Source organism: Camellia sinensis, chromosome 4, assembly GCF_055761805.1.
Source record: "Camellia sinensis isolate YWXY chromosome 4, ASM5576180v1, whole genome shotgun sequence".
In the NCBI taxonomy this organism is placed as follows: Eukaryota; Viridiplantae; Streptophyta; class Magnoliopsida; order Ericales; family Theaceae; genus Camellia; species Camellia sinensis.
Genome location: NC_138964.1, coordinates 177,657,470 through 177,667,272, shown reverse-complemented (window position 1 = coordinate 177,667,272; position 9,803 = coordinate 177,657,470). Strand labels below are relative to the sequence as shown.

Below are 9,803 nucleotides of genomic sequence, written 5' to 3'. Positions count from 1 at the left end.
TTTGCTACTTTCAGGCTTGCACTTGACCGAACTAGGAACCTTGAGCCGGTCCTGCTTCACGGCTGTCACGACCCAAACCCGCTCCTATAGGTTTAGCATTGTAACCGGCCAGTAATCCTGGGATTACTGAAGGCCTCTAAGACAGATTAACATAATATTAGGGGCTAGCGGAAGCAAATAACAATATACAACGTCCATTGAGCTGTGCAGACTTATATGAGACATAAATTTTTTTGTTTTTTTTAAACTTTTTATATACATATATACACATCATCTTTAAGTCATTATATATGTACAGATTAGACAAAAAGAGACTTAGCCGTATTTACAAAATACACAAGACTTGTTCAACCAAACACGAAAACAAAACCTAAACTTTAAATTACATAGCCATAATCACTTCACATATCCAGAACCTCCACGAGAGGCACATAGGTTGGTTGACAAAAACAGATTCTAGGTAGATGCCTCTAAGCCTGGTCACGCGCCTGATCACCTACATACATAAATAATACAGTGAGCTAGAGCCCAGTGAATAATAGCAGAGTAAAGGGTTTTAATGAATGATATCCATAGCAGATTCAAAAATCATAATTCAGATTCATAACAGATTCATATTCATATTCTAGCTTAAAGCAAATACAGAAATCAGAGTCCATGCTTAATCATACATGGTACATCCATTAGCGCTAACAGAGCAGATATAGAACAGATGTAGACATATGGTGGTTATGAATAACCAGTTCTATAAAGGAACCTCTGGATCCGGGTAACAGAGAATAAACATGCTGAGCCCCATGATAGAGCCTCCGGTACGGGTAATAGAGTGCAGACATATTAAATTCCATGATAGAACCTCCGATACCGGGTAACAGCTAACAGATATCACATGATGCTAAGGATGCCACGAATACATTATTACAAATTGGACAATCATTCATTATACAGAACATATCATTTCAGAAAACAGATCTTAATTCATCATACAAAAAATAAATAAAGTTGAACATAACTTTACTAAGTTATTACTCACAGATAGCTGCAGAAGCAAATCAGATAGACTAGACATATCAGGTAAATCAGGCAGACAATGGCGCGTGATCTACACAAGCACATAACATATACATATTGAAATACCATATTACTTCCTTGATCAAACTTGACTTTTCTAATCCTTTTCCGTCTAAATAGTCCGGAGTTCTATTACGCTTATTCTTTCTCATTCAAATAAACCGGGTTCTTATTTCACATATTTTTCCATTACTAAGTCCTTCTTTTCCAAATAGATTGATCTTTTACTTGGTTTCTTAAACAATTACCACTAGATCAACGATTCATTCTTTAACTACTAATTTATGTTAATTGGTAGCTTATTAATCTTTATTGAGTCATAAATCACGTCTAGAATGCCTTGGAAAGAGATGAGAATAAAAATGTGAACTAAATGTAATTTTCCAAAATATGCTGAAAATAGGGTCTTCGCTCGAGCGCCACTTCGGTCGCTCGAGCGGACTGTAAAATTTGAAAACTTCTAGGAGCTCGATTTTCACGCTCGAGCGAGACTTTGCTCGCTCGAGCGGACAGCACAAATTCTGGAATTTTCAAAATTGCAATTGAAGTTCAAATTTGATATTCAAAGCCTCAAAAGATGTATTTTTGGTACACAAAAATGGAGAACCGTTGTATAATATAGTAAACACTTTCAATTAGAAATCATTAAATCAAAATCATGCTCCAATTGTCCAAATTTAGCTTTAACTCATCTTCTTTATATCAACCCACAATTCTAAAATATAAATTAGACTTTCCAACCTTTTGAAATTCCATGACGTATGTAATACAAATAGATCCAATTTTATTATTAATAACAAAATCAACTTAACTATGAATTACACAAATCAATTTCTTAGAAATTCAACTTAACTCCATTTTAACCAAAAACTTAATTTATAACCATGGGTGTTCTAAAATGTATCTAAATTGAATAAATTTCTTAAATTACATCACATGCATGGATTAAATAAAAATCTAATTATAAAATTAAAAATTTAGGATTAATTCCAAATTTCCATAAACTTGATTTTCTTAAAACATTTCCTTTGTCTCCTCAAAATATGAACTTGAATGGCTCAATTCCCTTAAAACTCATGTATTACAAGAAAATACTACAAAATCAAATCAAAACAATTAATTTTCCAAATTAATTTCCACAGCTATGAGTCTACTTAATTTCTTACTTAAAGCCTTATTTCTTACAAAATCCATGAGACTAATTCCATAACTTTCTTAATTCATGATGCATGGAGGATTATCTAAAACATGAAATTAAAGTTATAAAACTCTTAGAAAAATATTTGCATGTGTGAAATTAGGGTCAAAATTCAAACCAATTACATCCAAAATTCCTTTAATTCAATATTAAGTTCAAAATGTTCATGAATTCGTAATTTCCCAAAACTTACTCACCTTGTACCCAAACATGAAATTAATTCTCCAACTTTCACAAAGATTCATTGATGTATGTAAAGATGAAGCCCAAATTCATTGAGGAATAACACAAATTAAACTTACTTGATAAATTTTCCCAAACTTATTTCCTTAATCTCAAGCTTAACTCAATTTATTTTAACCTCAATTTAATTCATAATCATAGATGTTCCAAAATATGTTTAATTTGAGTCAAACTCTTAAATTACATTACATGCATGGGTTAATAATTAAAATCAAAACCCATATTCATTCTTTAATTCTTCCAATTACATGCATGTAGAAATAAGCCCCAAATTCATGCAAGATATTCAACATCAAACCAAAAATGATTAATTTCCAAGCTTATTCCCATAACTATGAATCCTAGCTTTATTTTCTTGTTCAAACCCATGTCCTTACAATTTCCATGAAATTGATCTTAAACTCCTCTTAATTTCAAGTGTAATGTAAAGATTCTACAAAAAATTTAAGTTTGATTTCATACCTTAAACTTTAATCTCAAGAAGTTTAATTGATTCCCTTCTAATGCCCTTGTTCCTCCTAGCTTTTCTTCCCTTAGTTTTCCTTCTTCTTGAGCTGAAATTGCTTCCATCCCTCTCTTGGTTTTCTCTCTCACTCACGGGTTGCCCAAAAGCAATGTGAAGTTCCTCTTCTTTTTTTTTTGTTTTTTGCTCTCAAATCCCTCTAGCATAAGAATGCACCCAGCAAGATAAAATAATAAAACCAAGAGTTACCTACTCTCTCTCTCCTCATGTATTCACACTCCCTTCTTTACAATACACACGTGCACACTCCTTGAAGTCTCCAGCACAACACTCACATGCGCGCGCGGACACACACACACAGAATTTCTCTGCACACCCAGATTTTTTAACGCGCACACACACCCACATATATCCTCAAACTCTAAATTATTCTACAATTAAATTTACGATTAAGATTAATTCAATTAAATAACACTTATTCTTAATAAGTTTTTATTAACATATAATTAAATTAACCATAACTAATCATAAATCTCCCATAATTTAATTAATCTAATTGACTTCCATTAGAGCCTAATTAAATATATTTAAATTTATCAATCCGAATCAGATTTTTAATCAAGCTCCAAATATTAAATTAAACTCATTTCCATCCTTAATTTTGGTTTCTTAGATCATTTAATCCTTCAATTTCCGATTAAACTCAAAATTTCGTCAATAAATTACATATTCAAATTAGGCACCACATAATGAATTTAATTTATATTAATCTTAATTCCCAATCCTCGTAACTTAATTAACTCCAATTCGAACCCAATTAATCAAATATCAATTTTATAAACCTGAATCGAATATTTAATTAAACTCCCATATGGCCGGATACTCAAAATTTAAATAATTCAAATCACTATTTGCACTTTTTTGAGCCATTTAGGCTTTCAATTTCTAATTCTAAAATAAATCCTCGATAAAACCATATATAAATCAATCTCCATAATTTTCGTGAATCCCAGATTAAATTATAATAATTGGCGATAAAATTTCAAATCTCCTTAATTAATTAAGTGCTAATCATTATACGTGATGGGGTCGTTACAGCCTTCCCCCATTAGGAAGTTTGGTCCTCCAAACTTAAGATAATTGTACAGAAAATCAGTTATATAACTTGGTCTCACTTCATTTCCTCCCCTAGGTAACTTCTTTTCATTGGACTTTCTCCACACAAGTTGAACTTATTCCCAATCACTTAGTGGTTAATAACCCAAATTGGCGATTCACTATCGTTTCTATTGACATCAATCACATAACTCATATACTTTAACTCATCAATCTATAGTTCATATACTTCCAATAGTAGGAGATTTCTTTTAAGGAATGTTCATGATTCTCCTTATTTTTCAAACAGATCAAAATATTTCGCTATTGACATGTTAAATCCTTCAAATAAGGTTTCACTGGTTGATCTATAACGAATTTTTTTGAATTATATAGAATTGTAATCACATATTAATGGTCTCAGTTTCAAACAAACATCTTGGGTACCAATATGATGGTAAGTTCAAAACAGAGGAGCACATTGGATTCCAAACAGAAGCATATCAAAGTCATAACAGAAGCATATTTCATAGAAATTCATTGAGCCTATTGAGTAACAGATGTTGGCTTGCTCTCATATAATAGCAGACAGTCATACAGATCAGAGCAGAACTTTACATACTTCTGTGCAATTAAAATTACCGTTTTGACAATCTAACTCACACTAACATTTCAAAGTGGTGATTCGATTCACAACAGGTCTATGTTTTACGCGGTCATTAGCTTCCTTATTAGGTTTCTTATCTACTTAAGGTTACATTTACATAAGGAATTCAAATTACATTGTCTTCATACTTATTCTAAATCTTAGACCTATATATATATATTGATTTTGATAACTTGACACATGGTATCTTAGGGCTAAATTTTAAGCTTTCTCAAACCATAACAATTAGCAGACCGAAATTCTTATGTTCCCAAATGTTCTTTAAGAAATATATGTTTGTCATTCTAATGAAATTTAATCTCTTATTTCCCATTACGTCCTTTTTTTTTTTTTTTGAAGGGGAATAATTCTTTCAGATTTGTAATTCAATATATCATAATCGGTCACTTTCAATGTTTTTAAAGGTTCCAAACAATATGATTCCAGTAAATTAAGTGTTACTTATTCGGTCATCAAGTATAAAAATTTTCATTGGCTTAAATCATTTAGTCTTTTATTTAGCTCAAGTCTTAGCGATGTTTTAATCAATTTTTTTTTTTTTTTTTGGCAATTTCAGGTTGAGTTCTAAATGGTCTAACGAATGAGTTCCATCTTTATCAAGCAATACATAACATAGCTTGTAACGAAATATGGGATGAATTGAGTTCATCAATCGAATTCTTTCAAAGCTTCTTAGGATGTTTACTAACATCTACCTAATACAAAGATGGCATTCCTGACAAAACAAAGGAATAACTGTCCCGGATCGAAGCACACCGTTCATGACCGTCGGTGGCCGACCCGAAATCGGTTAGACAATTCACCCGGAAAACCGTCGGTGGAAAAACGTAACCCACCTGTACAAGACCGTCGGTGGTACCATCCGTACATGACCGTCGATGGCAAAGAGATATCTCAACAAGGATGCTGCATAAGCTTAACGTCCCCTACCACGAAAGGACCTTTCAAGAATGTCATCAAAAGAAAGCTAATACTTGATACAGAAACTAATGGATAATCATTCATGCTTGATCAAATACTTTTCCAAAACAAAACAAAGCAAAGCTTTATCAAAACATTATAACATAGCTTTATTAAAAATACCACTCGCACATAAACTGTTAACTTTAAGTAGTCCTACTTGTAGTTAAGTACTCTCCTTAACCAATTAAATTATTTGAGCTTTCTCTTAGATTTGGGACAATCTTTTATTTGATGCCCCAACTTCTCACATTTCCAGTAATTCGATGGCATAGTCCTCCAATGGATCTTGTGACATATTGATATACTAGGATAACTTACTTCTCTTACAACCTTGCCTAGAATTACTCGTCTTTCCTACCACAAAATTCTTAGTTTTCTTCTTTGATTCACTTTTCACTTCCACACTTAACTCTTTCTTTTGATCTTGCCATGTATGGTAGGATTCACAGCTTTCACCACGTTCCCTAGTACTTCTTCTACTTTACCTAATCACTCTGATAAAGACTCAATTTCCACTCCATTCATACTTTTTCACCATCTTCTCCTAATGACGGAAAAGAAGGGTTAAACACAAGAAGATGGTTGATAACACTTGGGTTAATTAATTGACTTAAATTATAACACAAAGCACATATCATATACAAGTAGACATACACATATAGGCATATAAGGACATTGGTAGGGTAACCTATTCATTCCCAAGGAATTTACCAAGAATTTTCGATTCGAAGCTACGCTGGCCAAACGTGATTCCAATTGGACTTTCGAGGTCATTCGGCAAAGGCATGAGACTCTACGGTTTGACATTCCACATAATAGGTTCCCACCAAAATATACTATCTTACATATCAAATGACTTTTCTCGTCCTCAATTATCATAGTTCCACATATTTCATTGACCATCAAATTCCTCAATTTCCAAATATTCTCATAGTCCAATTTAACATATAACCCATATAGCTTTCATGACTTTCATTAAAGATTCTAATTCTGCATAATACTATGTTTCCACAAATCAACATACTTATTCTCACCAATGTACAAGTCAAATATTCTGATTTCCTTATAACAGTAAAAATTTCAGAAATTTCACCATAATTCTTAGCTTTCAGCCTCATTGCTAAACTGATTCAACACATTCCAGTTTCCTTATAATTATCAAAAGTCCACAATAGTTCTTAATTCTTAGCTTTAGTACTTAAACGTATTACACAAACGTATATACATATTCTTGAATGCACAACTTCTTACTTACTTACTAGATGCATGAAACTTAAATCCGTTGTAGACATTCTAATGCTCAATGGACACATGTGTGAGGTATTAACTCGTGCTCTGATACCACTCTGTCACGACCCAAACCCGTCCCTATATGTTTAGCATCGTAACCGGCCAGTAATCCTGGGATTATCGAAGGCCTCTGAGACAGATTAACATAATATTAGGGGCTAGCGGAAGCAAATAACAATATACAACGTCCATTGAGCTGTGCAGACTTATATGAGACATAAATTTTTTTATTTTTTTTTTAACTTTTTATATACATATATACACATCATCTTTAAGTCATTCTATATGTACAGATTAGACAAAAAGAGACTTAGCCGTATTTACAAAATACACAAGACTTATTCAACCAAACACGAAAACAAAACTTAAACTTTAAATCACATTGCCATAATCACTTCACATATCCAGAACCTCCACGGGAGGCACATAGGTTGGCTGACAAAAACAGATTCTAGGCAGATGCCTCTAAGCCTGGTCACGCGCCTGATCACCTACATACATAAATAATACAGTGAGCTAGAGTCTAGTGAATAATAACAGAGTAAAGAGTTTTAATGAATGATATCCATACCAGATTCAAAAATCATAATTCAGATTCATAACAGATTCATATTCATATTCTAGCTTAAAGTAAACACAGAAATCAGAGTCCATGCTTAATCATACGTGATACATCCATTAGCGCTAACAGAGTAGTGTAGACACCCCATTTTTGACCGACCTTAAGACTCAGACGTCACCGATTGAGTGCTTGGTGATGTTGCATAATGTGCTCGTTCAAAAGTTTCAGAGTCGCGGCCGTGAGCCCTGCCTCCGGACTTCCGAACCTTCTTCTGTGCCTTGTCTCGGTTTGCGAACCAGACTCGGTTTTCTCTGTTTCTTTTCCTGAGGGGAGGGAGAGGTCCCGTAGACCATCTCTCAATGTCCGTAGGCTACATTTAGTGGCCGTAGGCCATTTTGCCCATTTCGGAGTCCGGTTCCCGGTTTTCGGGACCGTTGGCCGTGTGCCTCGGTTCGGGACCGCTTAACCATCTCCTTTTGCTCTGGTTTTTGGCATACATCTTATTTAATCCCTTTTGAGGGACACTGGGGTCTGAGAAACCCACTTCGTGGCCGAACACCACTTTCGGTGTTCAACAGCCCATTTTCGGGACCCCGAACTGCGTGTTTTGGTCCCCAAGCATTCGTTTTGCAACGGTTTTTGTTCATTTTTGGCAGGTACCTCTGTTTTATCACCGGGGAGGCCACTGAAGGGTGGGAGGCCAGCAATTGTTGCAGCAGCCAGTTATACATCCTCCGACGCCCTCCGGCGCTCGTTTTTCGTACTTCCGGGCTAATGTTGAACCCCTTGGACCCATTTTCTCGAACTTTGAACCACATATTTGTGATGTACACACATGAGAGGACCCTAAAAGTTCATGGCCGGCCATTAATTCAACTTGACCCTTTTGACCCCCTCCTTCCGGGCTAATGTTGAACCCCTTGGACCCTTTCTCTCGAACTTTGAACCACATATTTGTGATGTACACACATGAGAGGACCCTAAAAGTTCATGGCCGGCCAGTAATTCAAATTGACCCTTTTGAACCCCTCTTTCCGAGCTAATGTTGAACCCCTTGGACCCACTTTCTTGGACTTTTAACCACATGGTTGTGTTGTACACACATAGGAGTACCTCACCAGTTGGTGGCCGGCCAGAAAATATGATTGAACCTTTTGACCCCTAGCCGGCCGGCCACCTGCAACAAAAGTACCAGGCCGGCCTGCTTCCTTGCACTGTACACTTTACAGCTGTGGAGCTGTTTCCCCCAGACAAGATCTTTATCTGGGGGATATTTCGTGGGGGAATATTGCTCTCCTTTTCCCCCACCTTTACACCCCTTCTTTGGCCTATATAGCAAGCAAGCCTTGTAGTATTTTGGGGTTAGAAAAACTCTCCTTCAAGCCTCCATACACAACTCCATCTTCATCCTTCTCAATTCTTTGAAAAACCCTAAGTCCCTAACCATCATTCCTTCTACACCACCAAGCTCTACCACCACCACCTCATTTCCAGCAACAAGGAAGGTTTCTCAAAGGCCAAAGAAGCTGCAAATTCATCCAAGAAGCAACAAAAGTTTGAGTCTTCAAGGGTAAGTAATACTTTTACCCTTTTGACCCTTTTTCTTGATCTATTTCTAAGCCCCACTTTCTTTTTGTTTCAAGCTCCGGCCCTAACTGAAAAGGGCCCTGTTTTGAGCTCATATTCACTTTTCATTAAGGGCTCAACCCTGTTTGAGCCCTCCATGACACACTTGCTTCATTGATCCTCTTATATGTCACAATCTTGCATGCTATTTTTGGCCCATGAGCAATTTATTTTCGAGCATGTTGTAAACTTATATTAGGCTTATTTTGAGCCCCTCTTCAACATTGAAGAAGGGCTCAACACCATTTGGGACTTCCATGTTGTACCTACCTTTATACTCCTCTTTTCTTCCCCATTCTTGCATGCAATGGCAGCCTACCATGCTTTTGTTTTTGGCCATTTTACAGTTCTGGAAAAGTTCTTATTTTGGTCCATTCTACATGTTTTATTAAGGGTCTTTGGCTGTTTGGTGATTATTTTGTATACTTCATGTTGTAGCCACTTTTGAGCCTAATTTTGCATCACACTTTTAGCATGTTTGTATACTGATTTTAAGGCTTCCATAAACTGTAAATATTCATATTTTTGGTCCCTCTTCAATGTTGTAGAAGGAAATGTTTCAGTTTGGATTTTTCTTGTATCACTTGCTTCATTACCCCTCTTTTGGCCCCTATTCTTGCATGCT

The 9,803-nt window shown here is 35.4% G+C and overlaps 2 long non-coding RNA genes across 2 annotated transcripts in view; both read right to left on the bottom strand.

The window, feature by feature from the left end:
• Nucleotides 1–220: 220 nt before the first annotated feature.
• LOC145823506 (uncharacterized) lies at nt 221–3,212 on the bottom strand. Its single transcript, XR_014365791.1, has 2 exons — nt 2,975–3,212; nt 221–496 (listed from the first exon to the last, which is right to left on the bottom strand). It is a non-coding gene; the product is annotated as an uncharacterized LOC145823506 (long non-coding RNA).
• A 4,072-nt stretch (nt 3,213–7,284) lies between these two features.
• The window catches only part of LOC114291197 (uncharacterized), a 42,480-nt gene continuing 39,961 nt past the window's right edge, over nt 7,285–9,803 (bottom strand). Inside the window, exon 3 of the long non-coding RNA XR_014365789.1 lies at nt 7,285–7,481. This is a non-coding gene — a long non-coding RNA (uncharacterized LOC114291197). The remainder of the gene's footprint in view (nt 7,482–9,803) is intronic.